The 26,558-nt window shown below is 37.1% G+C and overlaps 1 protein-coding gene across 3 annotated transcripts in view; it reads left to right on the top strand.

Annotated features, from left to right (window-relative positions):
• Window positions 1–26,558, top strand: part of LOC5572033 (nuclear factor 1) — an 87,621-nt gene continuing 61,063 nt past the window's right edge. For 2 of the 3 annotated variants that reach the window (XM_021838805.1, XM_021838802.1), the window contains exon 1: window positions 1–628. The gene's annotated coding sequence lies outside the window, so the exon portion shown is untranslated. Of the gene's footprint in view, window positions 650–26,558 lie in introns of all 3 variants that reach the window. The other variant, XM_021838804.1, reaches the window with a different exon arrangement.

The raw sequence follows: 26,558 nt of genomic DNA, 5'->3' as shown, positions 1-26,558 counted from the left end.
GCCCTGTTCTTCACGACCGTCACTTTAGTGCACACGACAGGCGACACGCACACCTCTTTTTCCTCTCGTTCGGTTTTTATTTTGATATAATTTCTCGTCTGAAATTTTCCCTTCTAAAATCTGTCTGTCTGTCTTCTCTATCCGCAAGATTTCCACTCGACGAAATTTGAGAAAAAGTCAGTAGGCTGTGATGAAGATGGAAAATCGGTGAAATTCGGTTTTTGCTAGACGCAGAACGCAGGATTGGTCCAAGTGAGCCAAGTGTTTGACCCCCGCTTTGAGTAGTTGTGCGTGGCGAAGGAAATCGGAGGAACAAGAACAAACTCCAACAGCAGTAGTCTATGCTACCCCGATGGTGTTCATCTCCAATGTGTGCTGTGATTAATGTGTCTAGACTGTGAAGTTTTTTAAGTTTTCGGTAGATTTTTGTTCAGTTGTTAACGTTACCAGTAGCCTTATGTGATTAGTCTGAATTCGTTGAGTCGTTGGAGTGCGGAAACCGTGAGGCGGAAAATCCATTTTTTCTCAAGGATTTTCCAATTTTTATCGCATTGATCCTTGCCAGTGTCAGTGGTTGATTTATTGCGTTAGATATCGAGAAAATTCCTGCCGATCCGGAACAGAACGAGTACGTAAACATCCGTGGAGGGTGGGTGGAATGGGTTGTGGGAAATGTTGCCTTTCTGTCTGTTATCAGTTCTTATCAACAACGGTGTCGAGGGGCGAGCGAATGCGCTTGAGAAAAGCGGGTGGTTGTTGTGTTTGAAAAGAAAATTCATCGCAGCTCTCTAGCTCTGGTGTGATTACGAAAGAGGCCCAGATTTTTCCTCTCTCTGTCGCGTGCGCCTCCTTTCCACGCAAACTTCAGTCCCTTCTAGTGATGCACGATGGGGTGCACTCTTCTAGCTATGCAGTGTGTGCAGTAACGCAAGGCAACCATGCGCTTTTGACAGGGTTCTTAGATCCATTCCCTTTCTAGGCGTATTTGCAAATTTAGATGAATTTTAGGTTAAAAACTCTCCCCAAAATCATGCGTCCGATCGGTTTGATGCACAAATCGCATGTAAACAGAACCGGTCGCAGTTGGCCGCGGGATCCCGTGATGACGACGACGATCAACATGTTGTATCAAAACATACAAAATACTTAGTTTCGTGCCAAGAATTTTCTAAAAGACGCTTTCTTCGAGCCAAATCGAAACAGCCAAAAAAAAAAAGAGGAAGCAAGCCATGAACAAGCAAAGTTTTGCAGAATCATGGACTGCTGTGTGTGGTTGGTGTCGACGTCATCGATGTCGCGCACTTCGCTGGTCTAGTTGGCACTGACTGAGACTGAGTCTGGGCACTGAGGTGTCGTCGGTCGGTTGGTAGGCCGGGTTCTTCAACGAGTCTTGCAGAGTGGTTTGTTTGGCTCGAAAATAGACACTTTCGCCTGGCGCTCGGTACGATTTTTGGCCTACCTGCTAGCAAGCAGCCCAGAGCCAAGAGAGTCAACGCCAAAAGTAGTATGGTAACAAACTATCCAAGCAGAAGCATCAGCCAACATCATCGGTAGTAGCCGAGCGTAGTACTATTTTAGAACTTTGCCAAGACTCAAGTGTGTTATCATGAATGAATGAATGAAAAGTCTGGCTGGCTGAGGTGATGATTGGTGTTCGTTGTAAGAAGGGAGCCAGGAGAGTCGAGGAGGTGCGGTAAAGGTTGGGACGTTGGCCAGGAAATAACGAGGAATGTCATGAATGAAAGTGATTTGGCTCGTTCTGAAGGGAAATGTTCTGGATTCTTTAAGTTGATGATGCTGCTTGGCGTACGACGATGGCGATGAGGCGTTTGATGGGGTTTGACTCGTTTAATGAAAAGGAAATTAAGTTATATTTGTTACATGGTAATAGAATGCCAAATGTTTGATACATTTGTTTGATTTTTTATACTTTTATTGCTTCTCAAACTAGTATTTGTTAAGAACTTCCATAATTGTCATTGCATGTCAACTGTTTATGGATTATACTGATATTTGAACTTAGACGACATGGTCTTGCTTTGTATTTTTGCATTTTACCGTACATCATAGGAAGACTAAGCTGTCCAGTTTCGTCCGATTATTAATATCAACATTAGGCAAATTTATAATATTATAAAACATTACAATTATTGAAAGCGTTGCTCTACTCGACAAACTTATAGTTCAGTTTTGCATTTACAGTCAGATACAATTACGGCCGGATGTTATTAAAACTAAAAGGAAATTTGCAAATATCTAGGCTGACCATAAGCCAACCAGATAAAAACGGGACAAATAAAAAACAAAAACGGGACAATTTTAAAAGACATAGGCTATGCGATTGTGCTACTTTTCCCCGAATTCCAGATCCCCGAATGGCCCGTTTCTCGAAAAAAGCTAAGTAATAGTAAATTTTTTAAAGATCGATAAGCTACCAAAGAAGGAGATATTTGATGATTCTCTACTAAATACATATTGCCAAAAACATATATTGTTCACCACCTTGAAATGCAAAAGGTTATGCCAATTATGAGTGTTAGAATTTTTCGAAGAACTGAGTTATTCGGGGAAACGGGGTTTCGGGGAAACTAGCATTCTGAGAACAGGCGTTGGGAGAACGACATTCGGGAAACCTCCATTCGAGGGAAAGTAGCAGAACCAGATTATGAAATCCCAAGCTACATGCCTGTATGATTCAATAAAAATCACTTAAGAACCTTTAAGCTCATTCTTTGATTTCCAAGAAGCAGCGTTTTTAAGAATTACATAAACCTTTCCATTTTTCAAATTCAAACGTAAATTTTTCTAATATTTCATTGCTTAATTGAAATATCCACTTATTAAACTGTTAATCCAATCAATTGCGTATAAGAAGTAAACACATACATAGTTGTTCTTTTTCATTTTAGGTATTATATGAATAATTATCATATGAAGATCCATATTTTGGAAATCCAGCAAAATTTGGCATAAATATGAGTAAAGAAACGCAAAAAGTTAAGCAGAAGCATGTACGGATCAAGTTTAGCTCTGTTTGAGAAACTAATAATTGCTTGGAAAATAGATGAGTAAGACAATAAACTCTGAAATATTTCTAAAAACTGTTTGCTATGTTGTTATTTTTTTACTGGTGTTGAAAATTATGTGCCAATTCTCCATTTCCTAAATACGGGACATTTCGAGCATTTTCCATAAAACGACGGGACAGTCCGTCGAGGGGTTAAAAACGGTACTGTCCCGTTAAATACGGTACGTATGGTCAGCCTACAAATATCAAACAAACAATGATTATATAAAAATGTAATAAATAGGTATTACGTACTATCCTAGATTTAAGGCGCCTATTGTTTATTAATTAAGACTACGTAGCCCGTCATGCTATGATGACTTTGCAGCTCGCAATAACAAAGTAATAACTTAAGTTCTCATAATTAATATTGCGTTGCATTGAGTGGTAACAGAGTATTTCGTAGATTGCATATTGAAAACTGTCATGTTAGTTACTTTACCACTGTTTTTCTAATTGCTCATGAAAAACTATTTTTGATGAAACAGCTATTCAATCGGAAGTCAGAGATGGAAAGTCATGACAATTTCCATTGCCGGCCAATGGATATGACATCTATTTGAAAAGAGTCCTCACCAACACCCTCATAGATGCCCAGGAGTTGGATGATATTATGTATCCGGTAGAAATCAAGACCAACATTTATTTATAATTATTGTTTTCTCGGGCCCCGTGCGTCGCAGCTAATACACTACCCGTCATAAATACGGACTAACTAAAATAGAGTAAGGTAGGGCAAAAGTTCGACCTTAGTGGTATAATCAAAATTTCCAGGAAAACAATAGCAGTTAAAATAAAACAAATACCATATAGTGAACCTTCAACATATTGGCTATAATTTTGCTGAACAAACTTGTGTCAAAATATTTATCCATTTTTAGTTATAACAGTTTTAAAATTGATTGTCTTATTCGAACTTTTGCCCCACCGGTGGGGCAAGAGTTCGAATCTAGTGTGGGGCAAAAGTTCGCTGGCTAAAACACAAAATATCGATCCTTTTATGACAGGCAAACTTTACACCAGCCGTAAACTTGAGTTTGACCAAAAATACACACTAAATTTTCATCAAAAAATTGCCCAAAACCGGGTTAATTGTAATATACTCAAAAATACAAGTTTTTCATAAAACTAAGTGGAAATGTAAAATGTTGATGACAATTTTCACACGATCAGACAAATTTAACTAAATTTGAAGATTATATGTGAATTTTAGGCAATTTGCAAATTTTTCCGTGATTTTATACATGGGTCGAACTTTTGCCCGCAGATTCGAACTTTTGCCCCACTATGGGCCAAAAATTGTTTTCAAGCATTTATGCAAAAACTAATACACCTCAAAGCAGCCTTATGATATCTAAGGTGAGCCCTCGCATAAAATATTGAAAAAGATTTTATCTTCAATTGGTTCCATGGAACGAAAGTTTGACCTAAAATTACAATATTCACGTCGAAAAACAACAAATAACTTTTCCAAATCTCAATCGATTCTTATGATATTTGGATTGAAAATCTCTTACTTGAATAGCATTCGAACCACCATGACATTTATAAGATTTGTTTTGAATTGAGCTGGAAATCCTAAAAAGAAACTTTTACCCCACTCGAACTTTTGCCCCACTTTACTCTAAGTGTTGCAACACTCAGCTGAATATTGAATCACCCTGAAAAGTTTAGCATCACTTCAAAACAGGTTAATTCACATTGCTATATCTCGAGATCCTTACGACTTGCAAAGAAGCGATCTTCAGTAAAGTTGTTCAGGGGATCAAGGACATCCGGAAAGCGAACAGTTTAGTTCGCGATTTTGCCGCTAGGTGGCGCTAGTGAGCATGCATTCCAAAATGAAGTCTCACATGACATGAATCATTTGGATATAAAGCGAATCATATCTGAAAAATTGAACAAGAATGTAATCGTTCCTGAATTACTTGTGTATGAAGTGAATATTACCTTGAACACTTGACTATGAAGTGAATCAGACATGAATCACATGAAGTGATTCTCACCTGAAACACTTGAATATGAAGTGAATTGGATATGGAGCTAGTCAAATTTGAAACACTTGAATATAAAATGAATGAGACCTGAATGCCTTAAAATCAAACATCAATCATTTGGATTTTGAACTAATCAAATCTGAAAAACGTACATAAAGTGATTTAAGCATGAATCACTTAAAAATGAAGTGAATCAGCCCTAATTTGCTTGAACATCAAGTTATATCTGTAAAAGTGGAAAATTCTAGATGAATCAAACCTGAACTACTTTAATATCAAGTAATTCGTACTTGAAATAGGTGAATATGAAGTGCTTCAGACCTGCAGCACTTGAATGTAAAGCGAATCAAACCTGAATCACTTGAATATGGAGCGAATCCGACATGAATCACTTGGATATGAAGCGAATCAAACATAAATCACTGGAAATAAATCCCAAATCTCTTGACAAAGGAAATCAATCAGACCTGAATCACTTGTACATAAAGTGAATCAAACTTGAAACATTCGAAAATGAAGTGAATCACTTGAAATCATTTGAACATCAATGAATCAAACCTAAAACAGTCGAATATGAGTGAATCAGTTAAGAATCACTAGGATATGGAGCAAACTGAATCATTTGAAAATTAAATGAATAAATTCTGAATCACTTGATAATAAAGTGAATCTGACGTGAAACACTTGCGGGTATGGAGATAACTAAATTTGAATCTATTGAATATAAAATGAATCAATCCTGAGTCACTTGAACATGGAGTGAATTTGACATGACTTTTGTTTACTCCATATTGAAGTCAAATAATAAGAGAATAAGACATCAATCACTTGGATATGAAGACAATCAAACTTGAACCACTTGTATATGAAGAGATTCTGACTTGAATAAATTAAATATGATAAATATGAGTCCTGACTGAGTCACTCGCACATGGAGTAAGTCATACCAGAATCACCAGAATATGAATTAGATATGATACACTTGAATATACATTTGATCAGACCTGAATTACTTTAATTTAGTATGATTCCGTCCCTAATCACTTCAACTTCCAAATGCCAAAGGATTTCTGAACAGCATTCTGGAAATTCTATCTTATCAAATTCATAATGTTTAGGTACAGTCATCCCTCCAGAGTAAACTGTTTCCTGGATACCCTTGATTTTCCGAACAACTCAAACTATCTATCTCATTTGGCTCGAAAGATAGAATTTGTTTTATAAATTAAATAAATATGCGTACTAGTGCAACTTAGTGGCAAAATTAGGAACCAAAAAAATTTAATATTTGGATGTCCTTTACTTAATTTCTGTTCTTTACTTACCGAAGACTCGAACTTTCTATCTCTTGTGGATCGCAAGCTAGAACTAGTTTAAAATGCTCAGTTTTATATGCTCACTAGGCCACCTAGCGGCAAAATCTCACACCAAACTATCTGTCTTCGGGATGTCCTTGACTTTCTGAACAACTTTGCCGAAGACTCAAACTTTCTATCTCATGTGGATCAAAAGCTAGAACTAGTTTGAAATGCTCAATTTTGCATGCTCACTAGCGCCACCTAGCGGCGAAATCTACAACCTAACTGTTTGTCTTCTGGATGTAGGTACTTGGCCTTCTTAACAACTTCGCCGAAGACTCAAACTTTCTATCTCTTATGGATCACAAGCTAGAACTAGTTTGAAATGCTCAATTTTGCATGCCTAGTGCCACCTAGCGGCAAAATCGCGAACTAAACTGTTCGCTTTCCGGATGTCCTTGATCCCCTGAACAACTTAGCTGAAGATCGGTTCTTTGCAAGTCGTAAGGATCTCGAGATATAGCAATGTGAATTAACCTGTTTTGAGGTGATGCTAAACTTTTTGGGGGTGATTCATTATTCAGCTGAGTGTTGCAATACTTATTTCAGTGAGTCCGTATTTATGACGGGTAGTGTATGTGAATAGTGCGCTGTGTTCATAATAATCGTAAGAATGCAGCGCCACATTAAAAAACTGATTTCAAAAGGCGCGAGTTGAGGCGTGTCGCGAGTCTCACTGGCGCGATCCGGTTTGGTGGCGGTGCGACAATAGGAAGGGTAATAGTCTAGGATACTACCTCTAGGTCTTTTCACAAGACGTTCCAAATCAGCTGTTTTGGAAGCTGTTTGACAGTTATTCTATAAAAATGACAGGCCCGTGTATGCACTGGTCCTCCACCGATGTATACAAATGTATACACAGAGCTGTCATGTCATGTCATGTGACCGGATTGAAATTTGGTGTATGTGTTGTTTAGTATATTTTTTGTAATTGGGTGTAAGTGTGAATGTTATGTTTCTACCATCGTTGGGAGTGACACTGTTAAGAAATTAATGTCACTCCATGCGCGTTTTTCATCCAGGGATGGGGCACAGGTATTTACACCTGGTGTCATAACTAATGAGCTTTGGTTTAAGTGCCGTTACTCGCTCTCTGAAACGAGAAGAAAAATTCAGCCCATCCCATAATACACAGAGCCCAGAAAATAAGCAGTGTAATTGGAACAAACTCACCAAATCCATTCAATTGTCTTAAGGTCCAGTAAAGAAGTCGGTTCAACAAAAAACTCAATTTTTTAGTTGGGAAATTGAATCCGCATCATCTGGACGGTTTAGTATCTTCATAGAACAACGGCATGGATGCATAAATGACGCTTTCCGTTGTCAAAACCGTCAAAACACACATACAACATTAGGAGCAAAACTGCCATTGGCGTAAATAGGGAGGGGCCAGGGGGGGCTGGCCCCCCCGAAACGTGAACTTGGCCCCCCTTAAAAATTTTGAAAAATAGATGATGAGATAATTCAACTGCATGTTCAATACAAATTTTAAAAATTTCTGGATGATCATTGTTTAGAATGTATTAGCAAAACGTAGTTTTAAAACGTCTCATGTCTTCAGCCAACCTCTTTTTTGTTATCTATGTGCTAATCCCTTATTTGTTATATATGTTCCGAAACAGGTTTTACAATTGGCTGAACTCGCTTGATCCATTTGTAGTCCTATTGTTAATTAGAAAACCAAACGGTTAAGCTGTTGTATATGATTACCAATTTTATAACAAGCTTCGAGATTTTGGGATCAATAATTGTCCTGTAGTCAAAATTTTCCGCTAATTTGCTGCTGAAAAGAAAAAGAAATCGCCTATCTTGATGATGTGTGAAATTAATTGTCTTAAGAAAATCTTTTTTTTTTTATCGAAGTACTTAGTTGAGAAGAAATGCAGTTTGAAATAAAATTCTGTATCGAATTTGTTGATCCATTCGGTCAAGAATTTCCTTTCTTGTAGAAAACTGCATACGAAGCTTTACGGTTCAACTAAAAGCTGAATAGCATTGATTTGCTCTGGCGAATCATCAGTTGGCTTCAATGATGCCTTAGATACCACTCTACGAATTATTGTTTTTTACTACTATTCAAAGCGTTCTCTCCTCAAACATGCTATAATTGGATAGCAAGCATGATCCATAATAAAATGATTCACAAACCTGCGGTAGAGCTTCTTAACGATTCAAAAATGTGTATAAGAATTTTATACTTTTTATATCAATTCTGTCCAAATATTTGTTCAATCAAACTGTCTCATCATTCGGGGAAGATCCCCCAGTGCGCGGACAGCACCCAATACCGGACAAAATCTAAATAACGTTTAAACTCTTTAATTTGATGATAGCCACGCAGAGTTTAACTTCAACAGAAAAGGTATTATTCAATCTTATGTTAAAATTTCAGAAATTTCTAAATTTTAAGTTTTATCCGTTAAGAAGTTGGGACAAATAAGATTAATCCAGTAGTAAAACTATTGATAAACAATCAATTTACTAATGCAAATCAACTTTTTTAACTGATTTCGAAAAGTTTATTCTATTTGCAACATTGTTTGCTCAAACGCTTTTTTTTTTCGTAGAGAAATTGTCGATCAAAGTCGTGGGGAGAAAGGCTTAAATCTCTAGCTAAAACACAATTATTGTGGGTGAACTTCAACTCATTTCACTTTGATCTACTGTCATGTTTTTTTCGTCTCCGTGCATCATATAAATTTGGTTGATGCAATCCAAGTTGGCCGCAATCGTTTTAAATTTGTCGAATTGTTCTTCGTGACAGTGAAAAAGTGGAAATCTTCTTTCGGCGTGAAATTGTTGCTCTTCCGCGTTTTGAATGTTGTTCAGTTTCGCGTTGAAAATTCAGTTTCTGAACCTGGGAAAACAAATACGTTTCAACCTGGATCAAGAGTAGGGTGGACGTTGACCGGCGCCGTGGCAGGGGAATAAGTAACTTTTTTCCGGAGGCTGCAAGCATTTGGTGAGTCCGTTCCTTTTAAACAGAATACCCGATTTTGTTTTAGATGTAACGGTTTCGTGATCAGGTTTTCGCGATTCGGAGTGCGGCATGTTTCTGCGGTTTTCCCGGGTGTTTTTTTCTCTCGCTTATTTGAAGTGCGGCAATTTACTCGTTTCAACTTGTCACTTATTGTGGAATACGCTATGCATTGTGAGTGCATTTTGGTCGGTTGTATGTTCATGTAAATGACAGTTCCATGTGAATCATAACAAAGTTTTTTTTTCTTATTTAGATGACCCTGCAGGGATCTATTCTGCTTTTTACTAGGTAGAAAGCGGATCGTTATTACCGTTGAACGCGTGATCGACTATTTTGACGTGAAACAACATTCTTTATACTGTAAATCAAACATTTGTCCTCTTTTGATTGCCGGCATTCAAGAGATTAAATCAAAAACAATTAAACAAACACTACTTTGGGTCTATCGCTAGCTTTTCAGGCGAATCCTGATGATCTAATACTCCTCCCAACCCCCAACTCCGTAGCACTTATGAAGGTGTCGCTGAGTCGGAGGCCTCTAATTAAGTAAGTGCTACATCAACATTTCCTTCCCCAACCCCAAGTTACAGTAAAGATGGGCGTGGCCGGGAATAGCAATATTCATGGTTTTGGTATTCTTATTTAAGATTGGATCAAGGCTTATTCCCTAGCCTTGGTCCTGAAGGCATTCTAGATGAGATTATCAAAAGAAAAAACATGAATGTTGCTAGTATCCAATCTACGAAGTATACCGTAACTACGCTAACGCTAACGCTAACTTCAACTCATTTCACTTTTTGAGCCACATCATCTGATTATGTAAAAAACGTTATCTTGCCAAATAAATTAATCCTATTAGATTTTAGTGGTGTACATTACACATAATTATCAAACAATTTGAGACACTTTCGAAGTTATGGCTTACCTTTGTGCGATCGATTTACAAATATTGTCTAAACAAGCATCGGAATTTTTGTAAATCCTTAACAATCCAACACCTCCAATACTAAGGGTCCGAGCCCCCCCCGAAGTCTGATGGCTATTTACGCCCATGAAAACTGCACAGATAATTCTGGTTTGAAATATTCAATTTTGAGTAGCACAATGGTCATTATTAAATGCTGTTTTCACACTTCAAATAGCTTTTTTGCTATTACTGTTGTCAGAAAGCATTGAACAGCACCATCAAATCACTCAGATATAACTGATATGCTTTGTCATCTCAGTTTATCACAAACGAGAAAAACAAACTACCCGGGTGGCGTAGCATTGGCCAAACCATTGGTGGAATTATTTAAAATTCTTGCATGCAAAACACCACAAATCTTTAGATACAATCTTTCAAAAGAAAAAAAAAACAGTTTCATCACCTTAGCAACATGTTTCCACAGTTTACATTTCCATGTTTTACATCCGCCAAATCTAATTCTAAACCAGCCGGATTAAAAAAAACTCGGAATGAAGTAGCTACAGCTTGCTGTATGTGCGCATGCTGATACTGTTATGTTACTGATATGTTATTGCAAAATCACCGTACTTTAATTAGTTAGAAATCGTACCCAGCCAAACACAAGTTTTATAACAGTTTACGAACAAACTTGTTTATATACAAATTATAACACACCCGCGCTGAATGAAATCGTTTGATCGATGAGTTTCCACGCAGAAAACGTTATTTTATGAGTTCATATGTACATTTAATACGCCCCGTATACTCGTACAAAGTGAGTCCAATCTATTCGTAGCAGGTTATGAAATATGCTTTGTTATCCAAATTAAGTCGTATTAGAGTAAAGTTTAATTGGCAGCAAAATCTACACACTCATATTGCGTGCTTTTTAAGGCCTTTTCTCGACATCTTATACGTGAAACTTTGCACATAATATATATATATATATATATATATATATATATATATATATATATATATATATATATATATATATATATATATATATATATATATATATATATATATATATATATATATATATATATATATATATATATATATATATATATATATATATATATATATATATATATATATGTATATATACATAGTTATTAAAATAAATAAAATGTAAACAATGTAAAAAAGAAAAGATTTCGGCTCTGTTATGCCCTACGGCACCTGAGCCTTCCAAATAAACGAATTAAATTAAAAAAAAAAAAAAGAATGTTCGACAAGATTTATGTAAAGTACATTCCAACCCCTTTTTCCGATCGTTCGTTTTACGACGGTTCTGCTTACGACCGAAATTCAGATTATCGATTGTTTTTATAAATGATTTATATCTTAAAAAGTCATCAAAATAGAGGATCATGATGTTCAGCAAAATTGTTCACTAGATTAAGGGTTGACATGCGGTGGTCATTGGAATGCGGCGCTAGTGGGCATCAAAATTTTGTTTCTATGATATCTCAGGATCCTGACTACTTAGATAGATGGCGTCTTCGGATTATTACAGTCATGAGTTTAGAGATATTGATAACAGGTGACGCAAGTGAGCAGAAAACTTTGATTTTGCAAATATCTTAGGATGCTGACTACTTAGAAAAATGACACCGTTGACGAACTTCTTCATTACGTTAAGGGTTATCATTGTTCGTCCCATGCAATCCAATATTGTGTCCCCAGACGACACTAGCGAGTGTTTTGTTTTAAGAATATTTCAGAATCCTGGCTATTAAGAAATATTGGGTATTTGGCAAAATTATTGAGTAGCGCAAGGCTTGTCATTGTTTTGGCCATGGAATTTGAAATTTTGCTTTTCAGCGACGAAACTTTTTGCGAAATCTGCACTCTGTATTCTGTATTTGCGAAATCTGCACTCGATGTATCCACTTAGAAAGATGGCATCTTCGACGAAGTTGTTCAATAGCTCAGAGCCAATCTTTATTTGATCCAAAAAGATTCAGCCAGGAGGCGGCGGCAATTAGCATCGAACTGTTTTTTCGCAGATATTTCAGGATCCTGACTGTGTGAAAACGTGGCGGTAGAGTTGTTAAGTTGATTATAAACTATCGTTATTTTGGCCAGAAAATTTGAAAACACGAGTTTTATGCCCACTAATGCCGCCTGGTGACAAAATCCAGCTTGAAGAATAATAGTCCTTAACTTACTGAATAATTTTGTCGAATTTTTCTAAGTAGTCATGTTGTTGGCAAAATTTCAAACCATTTGAATAGAATAATGAGAGTCCTTGAGCTACTGAAAAACTTTGTCAACGACGCCATCTTTCTAACAAATGAGGCACCTGAGATTTTAGCGAAATAGAAGTTTAATGCACACTAGTGCCATCTGATGGCAATGTTTTGAATCAACTTGCTCGGTACTCCTTGACTTACTTAACAACTTTGTCGAAGACCACCCCTTTTAATTAATGGTCAGAGTCTTGCGATATCCATAAAATAAAAGTTTCATGCTCACTAGGGCCGACTGGTGGAAATATCTCGAATCTCTTGACTAGAATCATGATAGCCCTTGAGCTACTAAACAACTTTGCCGAAGACGCCATCTTCCTAAGTGGTCAGGATCCTGAGATATCCGCAAAACAAAAGTTAATTATTCCTGAACAGTGTTGCCAGTCACATGAACATTTGTGTTTCGGTCGACTGTATGGCATGCAACACTTCCTTCAACTTTGGTGAACATATGATATCATTATCTTTAAAATTTATTAGTATCTACATAACACCCCCATATAAATGGCTCTTTTGTGTGGCAGTGTTGCCATCTATTACCAGAATATGAAAACTTAAATGGCCATTTTTGAATGTTCTCAATCAATGCTTTAACCTTGCTGAATATCATTTGTTGTATTAGTTGTATTTTTCTAAACCAGAATTATAACTATGTTACGACCGATTTTTTTTACGGCCCCCCATAACGATCGTAAAAAGAGGTTGGGGTGTAGCCACATATAGGATATGATTTCATGTACGATAAATTTACCAATTTTCTATAATATAAACGGAAGTTCACTAAAGTTTTTTTACGAGGCGATTAAAAAACACAACCATAAAAACGAGTTAATCCAAAAACCGACGTAAAAAAGTCATATTTTTTCCATACAAAACAATGTTCTACATTATGATTCATATGATCATGAAACGTCAAAAAACATGAGGTTTGTATTTAAAGCGTGTTTATACGTCGGTTTTTTTATTAGCGTGTTTTTTAGAATTAACGTGGTTTTTTTTACGGACCAACGTAAAAAAACCTTAGTGTATTGCAATCGGCTATAACGCTTGGGAAGGGCTGCGCTATACCCTAGCAAGGGCTTTGATGATATGCATCTGAGAGAGAGGAAACAGCTGGCTTAGATTGTGTACTCTCAAAAGTCATGGCGGACCAGTCACCAAAACCATACATTGGAAGTGCAGAGTGAGAAAATTCGGCCAAAACTCAAATAAATTTAATTGACATTTTCGATGATCTTTGTGTTTTACTTTGATCTCACATGTTAGGTTGGGTATTGCTTAACTGCTGTTGGTATCTTTTATATTAATGTCCTCTTTCATAGTAAAGTTGAATAGTTTATTTAACCGTTGTGCACACCCCAGAATGGAAGAAAGAAATCAAAGAAGGCAAGAAAACAAGCTAAGTGTCAGTGAGTAGTCCCTTCTCTCTCAGCTATGGATGCTTATAGCTGATGTCATTTTGATGTTTTGTAATGCTAAACAAATGATAGCTAAATTTGTCACCAATGTATGAAAAATGTCTGATAACAAATGGATAACAATATATGTTTTCAAACACATTTTCTCTCATTCGAAATAATAATTTATGAATGTTCTCAAAGGTATTATTCAATCTTATGTTAAAATTTCAGAAATTTCTAAATTTTAAGTTTTATCCGTTAAGAAGTTGGGACAAATAAGATTAATCCAGTAGTAAAACTATTGATAAACAATCAATTTACTAATGCAAATCAACTTTTTTAACTGATTTCGAAAAGTTTATTCTATTTGCAACATTGTTTGCTCAAACGCTTTTTTTTTTCGTAGAGAAATTGTCGATCAAAGTCGTGGGGAGAAAGGCTTAAATCTCTAGCTAAAACACAATTATTGTGGGTGAACTTCAACTCATTTCACTTTGATCTACTGTCATGTTTTTTTCGTCTCCGTGCATCATATAAATTTGGTTGATGCAATCCAAGTTGGCCGCAATCGTTTTAAATTTGTCGAATTGTTCTTCGTGACAGTGAAAAAGTGGAAATCTTCTTTCGGCGTGAAATTGTTGCTCTTCCGCGTTTTGAATGTTGTTCAGTTTCGCGTTGAAAATTCAGTTTCTGAACCTGGGAAAACAAATACGTTTCAACCTGGATCAAGAGTAGGGTGGACGTTGACCGGCGCCGTGGCAGGGGAATAAGTAACTTTTTTCCGGAGGCTGCAAGCATTTGGTGAGTCCGTTCCTTTTAAACAGAATACCCGATTTTGTTTTAGATGTAACGGTTTCGTGATCAGGTTTTCGCGATTCGGAGTGCGGCATGTTTCTGCGGTTTTCCCGGGTGTTTTTTTCTCTCGCTTATTTGAAGTGCGGCAATTTACTCGTTTCAACTTGTCACTTATTGTGGAATACGCTATGCATTGTGAGTGCATTTTGGTCGGTTGTATGTTCATGTAAATGACAGTTCCATGTGAATCATAACAAAGTTTTTTTTTCTTATTTAGATGACCCTGCAGGGATCTATTCTGCTTTTTACTAGGTAGAAAGCGGATCGTTATTACCGTTGAACGCGTGATCGACTATTTTGACGTGAAACAACATTCTTTATACTGTAAATCAAACATTTGTCCTCTTTTGATTGCCGGCATTCAAGAGATTAAATCAAAAACAATTAAACAAACACTACTTTGGGTCTATCGCTAGCTTTTCAGGCGAATCCTGATGATCTAATACTCCTCCCAACCCCCAACTCCGTAGCACTTATGAAGGTGTCGCTGAGTCGGAGGCCTCTAATTAAGTAAGTGCTACATCAACATTTCCTTCCCCAACCCCAAGTTACAGTAAAGATGGGCGTGGCCGGGAATAGCAATATTCATGGTTTTGGTATTCTTATTTAAGATTGGATCAAGGCTTATTCCCTAGCCTTGGTCCTGAAGGCATTCTAGATGAGATTATCAAAAGAAAAAACATGAATGTTGCTAGTATCCAATCTACGAAGTATACCGTAACTACGCTAACGCTAACGCTAACTTCAACTCATTTCACTTTTTGAGCCACATCATCTGATTATGTAAAAAACGTTATCTTGCCAAATAAATTAATCCTATTAGATTTTAGTGGTGTACATTACACATAATTATCAAACAATTTGAGACACTTTCGAAGTTATGGCTTACCTTTGTGCGATCGATTTACAAATATTGTCTAAACAAGCATCGGAATTTTTGTAAATCCTTAACAATCCAACACCTCCAATACTAAGGGTCCGAGCCCCCCCCGAAGTCTGATGGCTATTTACGCCCATGAAAACTGCACAGATAATTCTGGTTTGAAATATTCAATTTTGAGTAGCACAATGGTCATTATTAAATGCTGTTTTCACACTTCAAATAGCTTTTTTGCTATTACTGTTGTCAGAAAGCATTGAACAGCACCATCAAATCACTCAGATATAACTGATATGCTTTGTCATCTCAGTTTATCACAAACGAGAAAAACAAACTACCCGGGTGGCGTAGCATTGGCCAAACCATTGGTGGAATTATTTAAAATTCTTGCATGCAAAACACCACAAATCTTTAGATACAATCTTTCAAAAGAAAAAAAAAACAGTTTCATCACCTTAGCAACATGTTTCCACAGTTTACATTTCCATGTTTTACATCCGCCAAATCTAATTCTAAACCAGCCGGATTAAAAAAAACTCGGAATGAAGTAGCTACAGCTTGCTGTATGTGCGCATGCTGATACTGTTATGTTACTGATATGTTATTGCAAAATCACCGTACTTTAATTAGTTAGAAATCGTACCCAGCCAAACACAAGTTTTATAACAGTTTACGAACAAACTTGTTTATATACAAATTATAACACACCCGCGCTGAATGAAATCGTTTGATCGATGAGTTTCCACGCAGAAAACGTTATTTTATGAGTTCATATGTACATTTAATACGCCCCGTATACTCGTACAAAGTGAGTCCAATCTATTCGTAGCAGGTTATGAAATATGCTTTGTTATCCAAATTAAGTCGTATTAGAGTAAAGTTTAATTGGCAGCAAAATCTACACACTCATATTGCGTGCTTTTTAAGGCCTTTTCTCGACATCTTATACGTGAAACTTTGCACATAATATATATATATATATATATATATATATATATATATATATATATATATATATATATATATATATATATATATATATATATATATATATATATATATATATATATATATATATATATATATATATATATATATATATATATATATATATATATATATATATATATATGTATATATACATAGTTATTAAAATAAATAAAATGTAAACAATGTAAAAAAGAAAAGATTTCGGCTCTGTTATGCCCTACGGCACCTGAGCCTTCCAAATAAACGAATTAAATTAAAAAAAAAAAAAAGAATGTTCGACAAGATTTATGTAAAGTACATTCCAACCCCTTTTTCCGATCGTTCGTTTTACGACGGTTCTGCTTACGACCGAAATTCAGATTATCGATTGTTTTTATAAATGATTTATATCTTAAAAAGTCATCAAAATAGAGGATCATGATGTTCAGCAAAATTGTTCACTAGATTAAGGGTTGACATGCGGTGGTCATTGGAATGCGGCGCTAGTGGGCATCAAAATTTTGTTTCTATGATATCTCAGGATCCTGACTACTTAGATAGATGGCGTCTTCGGATTATTACAGTCATGAGTTTAGAGATATTGATAACAGGTGACGCAAGTGAGCAGAAAACTTTGATTTTGCAAATATCTTAGGATGCTGACTACTTAGAAAAATGACACCGTTGACGAACTTCTTCATTACGTTAAGGGTTATCATTGTTCGTCCCATGCAATCCAATATTGTGTCCCCAGACGACACTAGCGAGTGTTTTGTTTTAAGAATATTTCAGAATCCTGGCTATTAAGAAATATTGGGTATTTGGCAAAATTATTGAGTAGCGCAAGGCTTGTCATTGTTTTGGCCATGGAATTTGAAATTTTGCTTTTCAGCGACGAAACTTTTTGCGAAATCTGCACTCTGTATTCTGTATTTGCGAAATCTGCACTCGATGTATCCACTTAGAAAGATGGCATCTTCGACGAAGTTGTTCAATAGCTCAGAGCCAATCTTTATTTGATCCAAAAAGATTCAGCCAGGAGGCGGCGGCAATTAGCATCGAACTGTTTTTTCGCAGATATTTCAGGATCCTGACTGTGTGAAAACGTGGCGGTAGAGTTGTTAAGTTGATTATAAACTATCGTTATTTTGGCCAGAAAATTTGAAAACACGAGTTTTATGCCCACTAATGCCGCCTGGTGACAAAATCCAGCTTGAAGAATAATAGTCCTTAACTTACTGAATAATTTTGTCGAATTTTTCTAAGTAGTCATGTTGTTGGCAAAATTTCAAACCATTTGAATAGAATAATGAGAGTCCTTGAGCTACTGAAAAACTTTGTCAACGACGCCATCTTTCTAACAAATGAGGCACCTGAGATTTTAGCGAAATAGAAGTTTAATGCACACTAGTGCCATCTGATGGCAATGTTTTGAATCAACTTGCTCGGTACTCCTTGACTTACTTAACAACTTTGTCGAAGACCACCCCTTTTAATTAATGGTCAGAGTCTTGCGATATCCATAAAATAAAAGTTTCATGCTCACTAGGGCCGACTGGTGGAAATATCTCGAATCTCTTGACTAGAATCATGATAGCCCTTGAGCTACTAAACAACTTTGCCGAAGACGCCATCTTCCTAAGTGGTCAGGATCCTGAGATATCCGCAAAACAAAAGTTAATTATTCCTGAACAGTGTTGCCAGTCACATGAACATTTGTGTTTCGGTCGACTGTATGGCATGCAACACTTCCTTCAACTTTGGTGAACATATGATATCATTATCTTTAAAATTTATTAGTATCTACATAACACCCCCATATAAATGGCTCTTTTGTGTGGCAGTGTTGCCATCTATTACCAGAATATGAAAACTTAAATGGCCATTTTTGAATGTTCTCAATCAATGCTTTAACCTTGCTGAATATCATTTGTTGTATTAGTTGTATTTTTCTAAACCAGAATTATAACTATGTTACGACCGATTTTTTTTACGGCCCCCCATAACGATCGTAAAAAGAGGTTGGGGTGTAGCCACATATAGGATATGATTTCATGTACGATAAATTTACCAATTTTCTATAATATAAACGGAAGTTCACTAAAGTTTTTTTACGAGGCGATTAAAAAACACAACCATAAAAACGAGTTAATCCAAAAACCGACGTAAAAAAGTCATATTTTTTCCATACAAAACAATGTTCTACATTATGATTCATATGATCATGAAACGTCAAAAAACATGAGGTTTGTATTTAAAGCGTGTTTATACGTCGGTTTTTTTATTAGCGTGTTTTTTAGAATTAACGTGGTTTTTTTTACGGACCAACGTAAAAAAACCTTAGTGTATTGCAATCGGCTATAACGCTTGGGAAGGGCTGCGCTATACCCTAGCAAGGGCTTTGATGATATGCATCTGAGAGAGAGGAAACAGCTGGCTTAGATTGTGTACTCTCAAAAGTCATGGCGGACCAGTCACCAAAACCATACATTGGAAGTGCAGAGTGAGAAAATTCGGCCAAAACTCAAATAAATTTAATTGACATTTTCGATGATCTTTGTGTTTTACTTTGATCTCACATGTTAGGTTGGGTATTGCTTAACTGCTGTTGGTATCTTTTATATTAATGTCCTCTTTCATAGTAAAGTTGAATAGTTTATTTAACCGTTGTGCACACCCCAGAATGGAAGAAAGAAATCAAAGAAGGCAAGAAAACAAGCTAAGTGTCAGTGAGTAGTCCCTTCTCTCTCAGCTATGGATGCTTATAGCTGATGTCATTTTGATGTTTTGTAATGCTAAACAAATGATAGCTAAATTTGTCACCAATGTATGAAAAATGTCTGATAACAAATGGATAACAATATATGTTTTCAAACACATTTTCTCTCATTCGAAATAATAATTTATGAATCATTTTTTCCGGTTTTTCTTTACGAGTTTTCTCAACGGTGGAAAATTTTGTGGAAAACTTTTTCCAGTTAATTTTTTTTTTATTCCTGAGAAAATTTGCTTTCATTTTCATTAATAAAAAACTTTGTTTCTACGATGCTTCGTTCTTGAGTTATGATTTTTCAAAGTAAGTAATGTCAGAGGAAAACAAAAAAATTCCAACTGAGTTTTCCAGGAAAATAGGCGACCCTGAATTTTTCTCAATTTTTTTTATTTATATATTGATGAGCCCTGCCTGTGGAAAAAGCTTCATGAAAATCTGAGACCCTTCGGCCCACTTTGTACGGAAATAAAAAAAAATATCCTTATGCGATGCATAAGATGTCGCGAAAAGGTCTTATACGTACAAAAGTGAGGTGATATACGTGCATAATATATATGATGAAACATAACATGCAATGCGAGTGTATTGATTTTCTTGCGAATTAGTCTGTACTTTTATGCGAATTAATTAGTGAGAACAAAGTTTACGTGACTTACGTTGTACAAGTAAATGGGACGAAACGGAATGTACATATGAACTCATAAAATAGCATATTATGCGAGGAAACTCATCGCTCAAACGATTTCATACAGTGCGGGAGTGATGCAGTTTGTACAAATTGAACGACTTTGATCGTTTACTGTCTGGGTAGATTTTGGTCAGACTATTCATGTTGCAAAAAAAGTAGTTTTCAGGTTTCATAACCAGAATATTGAAATACGAATATTATAATACGCATTTAGTTCTAAACTTGAACTCAGTGATATCATAATCAAGTAGCTTTTATTTTAATATACAAAGAATGAATTTTGGTTCTTAGTTTTGACTGGTAATTTAGTCAAGTTTGTGAGAGATACACCCATAGCGACCATCAAGCGATTCACCTCCGCATCGGTCAACGGAACCCTGCGGCAACAATAGGAAGAATAACTAGCGAGCGGGTGTGAAAGACGAAAGCCTTCAACAAGGAACTATTCGTTGAGGCACTTGGGAAGACGACAATAACGAGGATATCGACGCCACTGAGCTGACTGTTAAACGCTTTGCACTGCTTGTCTCAAAACCAGAAGGCGGGCTCAGAGAGCAGGGATAGAAATGAAGGGAACGGAGTGAAAGACGGCTTTTCGAGAAGCTAGGACCGCACGCAAATGGTAGATCAAGCTTAGTGAATTCAATTGTAACAAGGAACTGTGCCGAGATGCAGACGCCAATCCATGGGGTAGTGCGTATCGAGTCGTTATGGCAACGATCAAGAACCCTTCGACGCCAGCTGGGATGTGCCCAGACAAGCTGAAGGTGATCGTGAATGGTCTCTTTACGAAACACGATCCAACGTCCTGGCCACCAACGACGTACGGTAAAGACGCAGAAGCAATCGTCGTGGACCAGCAAGTGTCTAACGACGAGCTTGTAGAAGCGGCAAAACGCCCATCCAGTCATATCCGGACGTGATCAGGAAGGTGTTGCAGAAGTGTATTGACGAAGGAAACTTTTCACGAATATGGAAGATCCAGAAGCTGGTACTGCTGCCAAAGCCTCTTAGGCTCATTTGCCTTCTGGTTACGCTCGAAAAACTCTTGGAAAGAATCATCCTCAACAGGCTTATGAAGTGTATGGAGAGTGAGTACGTGTTGTCGAAAACGCAGTTTGTATTATGCAAAGGAGTATCGACGATGGACGCAATTCGAACAGTACTCGAGTGTGCTGAGAAAGCGTCGAAGCAGAAACGAAGAGGAGATCGATACTGCGCCGTGAATACAATAGATGTGAAAAACGCATTCCACAGCGCCAGCTGGAAGGGCATCGCCGCAGCACTACACATTAGGCAGGTCCCCGACTATCTGTGCAAGATCCTGAAGAGCTACTTCCAGAGCAGAGTCTTGGTGTACGAAATAAATGAAGGACAGAAGTCAATGCAAGTAACAGCGGGCGTCCCTCAAGGTTCCATTCCCGGTCCAACTATTTGGAACAAAATGTATGATGTAGCCTTGACACTGCGTGTAGAAGTCAATAAAACACTTGTTACTTCTTAGAGCTCTGGATTTAAAGTGACATTTATTACAACATATATCTGACGTGCCTCCTATGATTGATACATGTTTCTCGGCCTACTACATCCCTCCTCAACTTTATATAATTTTAAATTATTTCAATAACATTCAATATAAAAGTGCTTAACAGTCAATTTCATTTATATTATAATCTTTCAAATACTCAGGCATTCGTCGTTCTCGTCTTGGTTTCTTAGTTATTCTGCTGGTATCATCCCGGCCATCTTCTTCACGATGCTTAGGATTACTAGAAGCTGTGTTTTGATTCGGATCGAACAGATCTTCAGTAGCAGCTGTTTCAGAGTTCTGAAAAGGGCTGCTTGATGTTATTCGTTTAGCATGGTTAACATGTCTGTCACTTTCTGCTCCGGTTTTGAGATCCTTAACCGTAAGCCTCGTCCCGTTTCGTCTTAAAACTATGTTAGGCTGTGAATTGAAATTAGTAGTAAGTTTGTTTTTCTTCATTTGGTTCTTCAGTAGCACAGTATCGCCGACGTCATTTTCCGAGTATTTAGTTTTCCTTTTAAAATCGCCATATTGTTTTCCTTTATCCTTTTTAATTTGGTCAAAACTGGTTACCACATCTTTCTCATCTTCTTGCGTATTCAGCGCTTCAGGTAATTTGTCCTTCAACGTTCTACCAAACATTAGGACCGCTGGTGATTTTCCAGTAATGGAGTGGGGAGTGTTTCGGTAAGCCAAAAGAAAACTGTATAGATCATTTTTCCAATCTCTTCCCATAGCTACACTAATCCGTATAGTTTTCAGTATGGTCCTGTTCTGTCGATCCACTAGACCATTCTGAAATGGTGCATAAGGAATTGAATGGTTAATACGAATATCATTTGATGTGCAATAATCCTTAAACTCTTCTGACTGAAATGGTGGACCATTATCGCACACAATTTCTTCTGGGAATCCGTATCTTGAAAAGATGGTGCGTAATCTGAATATCGTCAGATTTGCCGTTGTAGAAGTCATGATTTCAATCTCCGGAAACCTTGAATGGTAGTCTACTGCAACCAAAAGATGAATGCCATTCAATACTTCCATAAAATCTATGGCAATTTTCCTCCATGGTTTGGATGGCATTTCAATACGAGTCATAGGTTCCACCGATGGTTGCGAAACAAGCAAACATCCATGACATTCCTTAACAAAACTATCCACCATCGTATCGATACGCACCCACCAAACTTTCTCTTTCAATCGCCGCTTCATTGCATCAATACCAAGATGTGGTTCATGAGTCAATTGTAGAATTTTCTTCTGAAGGCTTCTGGGTATGACAATTTTCTGATTCTTCAATATTATCTGCCCGTCTGTTGATAGATCATTTGCAACTAATCTGTATCTAGCTAATGTCTTCGGCCAGCGTTTGTGTGGGTAAGGCAACCATTTAATTAATTCCAGTAAGTCTAAATCTTTTTTAGTGGCTTCGATTATTCCAATAACTGGAATTGCTACAGGAGAAACGTCAGACGAAATCAACCTTACAATTCTCTCACTTTCCTCATCGTAGCTACTTGGGCATAAGGTCTGATTTTGACACATTATAGATAATGGATCTGCAATGTTGGATTTTCCAGGTCTATAAATGACTTTGTAGTCATAAGACATCAATCTTAACTTCCATCTGTCAATCCTAGCACAAGGTTTCGATCGGTCTCCGAATATCGTTACAAGTGGTTTGTGGTCTGTTATGAGCCAGAAAAACTTCCCATATAGGTAAAAATGGAACTTCTCTGGTGCCCATACTAAAGCTAAAGCTTCACGTTCCGTTTGGGCGTATCGTTTTTCTACATCTGACAGTGTTTTTGAAGCGTAACTAATTATGTTGTATTCTCCCGATCTTGTTTTCTGAAACAGAACTGCACCTAAGCCGACTGGGCTGGCATCAGTAACTACGAATGTTTCTAACTCAGGATCGAAATAAGCCAAGGTCTCTTCTTTTAGTAAACTAGTTTTCAGTAGTTCAAACGCTTTCTGGTGTGCCGTCCAATTGAATATTATGTTTTTCTTCGTAAGAGTTACTAGCGGATTGGCAATAGTTGACAAATTTGGAATGTGACGACTTACGAATGTTACTAAACCCAGAAAGCTTCGAACTTCTTCGGCAGACTGCGGTTCCCGAAATTCTCTGATAGCTTGTAACTTCTCTTGTGAAATGCGAACACCATTCGATGTTAAGTTAAATCCGAGAAAATCAGTTTGAGAGACACATTCTACTGTTTTGGAATCATTTAACATATGTTCCTTTCGGTTAGTCGACGTTTCACAATATCTGTTCGAATTTGTAAAATCAAATTATCAAAACCTAACATTTAAACATAATATTCTAAAGTTTAAAATACCTTCAATGTTGCTATATCGGGAGCATGTATCAAGATATCTTCAATAAACACAATAACCCATGGGAATTCTCCCAATATTGTCTCCATACACTTTTGAAAAAGTTCAGGTGCCGCTGATAAACCAAAAACCAATCGCTTATATCTCATAAGACCCAAAGGAGAGATGAATGTGGTGATGTAACGGCAATCTTCACGCAACATGAGTTGGTGGAATGCTTGCTTAATGTCGAATTTTGAAAATACCTTGCTTCCTCGCAGTTTGCAAGCCATTTGCTCCAATGTTGGAAGAGGATGAATCTCTCTTATTATAGCTTTATTAGCTTCTCGAAGATCTATTATGATTATCACTTCAGTCGAACTTTTCCGTTTTACAATCATTGGAGATACCCATTCTGACGCATCTCGAACACGCTCTATAATGTCCTGTTTTTCTAGTTCTTTAAGCTTCAAAAGAGTTAATTCTTCTAAAGGAATAGGGATCCGACGATAAGATTGTTGAACAGGAGGAATACTTTTATCGACTGACACTTATATTGAGCTATTCGGTAATCCAATCCGCATGGTTATTAAATTAATTAACTCATTACGCGTGGTAAAGATGGACAAATTATGGGTGAAATTATGAAAAAAATCCACGTGCTCGGCTGGGATTTGAACCCAGGACTCTTGTCTCGTCTAGCATACAAGAGTCCTGGGTTCAAATCCCAGCCGAGCACGTGGATTTTTTTCATAATTTCACCCATAATTTGTCCATCTTTACCACGCGTAATGAGTTAATTAATTTACTTTTATCGATTTTGATCGATACGCACATATCTAAATTTTTTAATATTTATTTCAATAATTTTCCAATGGTAATATAAATTTAAAGCACAATTTTTTTACTCACCTTTAATTGCAGGCAGTGTATCATCAGACAACGATCTGAGGAATTTTACCACACCAAGCTTTTCGGCAGTGTTCCCCGATAGTAAGGAACATTTACCATCTTGGAAACGTAAAGCGTAGTGAAGCAGGACTGATCTTCGATTGCGATTTTCACATCAACTTCACCTAGTACAACTAGGGCTTTGTTTGAACCATACGCATGAAAAATCTTATCACTTCCTTTGCGAATACCGAAAGCTTCAAATCCAACTTGCTTCAAACATCTCCAATCCATTTCGCTTAGTACATCTTCATCAGCACCTGTATCTATGATGAACCTGATATTGACACCTCCTACTGTTGCTTGAACTGACCGTTTGCCTTCCAGATGAAAAATTTCTCGGATCTCCACGGGCTTGGTCACATCATCAACTTCGCGAATGAATTTCGGTTTTCTATCGAATCGAGACTTTCCGTTCGTCCTCCCAGTTTCTTGCTTCATCGATCTCTTGAATCTTGATTGTTGACTTTCGAATTTACGGAAACGATCACAACACCGGGCAAAGTGTCCTTTAGACTTACATTTGTTGCAACGTGATGAACGGGCTGGACATCCTGGATCTCTAGAGAAATGATTACCAAGACACCTAAAGCAAGTCCGACTAGGTTTATCTGCATTTTTGTCAATGCTCTACATGGTGTTCAAATCTCCAATCTCGTTTGACTTTCCACGAAACTCTTGAACCTATTTTATTTTATTTTTTTAATTGGTGAAATTACATATATATTACATGGGACACATTAAAATAATTTTCAAGTAGTTTAACATTACCTGTGCTCTTACTGACTCATGTGTTCGACCAATTTTCAGCATATCATCAAGGCAAACATCAGCCTCGAGATATTTTGCTCTCAGTTTATCGTCATTTTGTGTAGCTACAACTATCTGGTCCATCAACATTTGATCGAGCTGGTCATCAAAATTGCAAAGGGCGGCCTGTGACCTCAACCGAATGACGAATTGATCTATCTTCTCATCAGGATTGAACATCATCTGTCTGAATTTGAATCGCTCGTACCGCGAAGACATACGAGGCGCATAATAATTGTCCAAAACCTCCATCGCGATGCGGTAAGGATTGTCCCTAACATTGCTGACCACAGATGGCACATTTTGAGCAATTTTTCGTACATCCGGACCTCCAAAACACATAAGAGCCTTGTACATTTCCTCATGATCCGTTACGTTTTTCAACGCAAGATATGCGCAGAACTGATCTTTCCACAGATCCCAGCGTGAGCTTGTAGGACCAACATCATTCTCAACAAACGGGGTAATTGTAAAATTGAACTGTGGAATAATATGGTCCTGTTTTCAAGCGTCTTGCTGGGTAGTGCTTCGTAAAGCCCAAGCAGGACAGTTCAGTTTTGCGTCGTCCGATAAATTTGGCTCACGGTTTCGCGCATGTTTTCGTCGCCGGAGATTTTTTTTTCCTGTTTTCAAGCGTCTTGCTGGGTAGTGCTTCGTGAAGCCCAAGCAGGACAGTTCGGTTTTGCGTCGTCCGATAGATTTGGCTCACGGTTTCGCGCGTGTTTTCGGCTCCTAAGATTTTTTTTCTGTTTTGGAGCGACTTGCTGGGT

This window comes from Aedes aegypti, chromosome 1, assembly GCF_002204515.2.
Source record: "Aedes aegypti strain LVP_AGWG chromosome 1, AaegL5.0 Primary Assembly, whole genome shotgun sequence".
NCBI lineage: Eukaryota > Metazoa > Arthropoda > Insecta > Diptera > Culicidae > Aedes > Aedes aegypti.
Note: the sequence above shows the minus strand (reverse complement) of the source record. Positions and strands in the feature narration are given on the sequence as shown.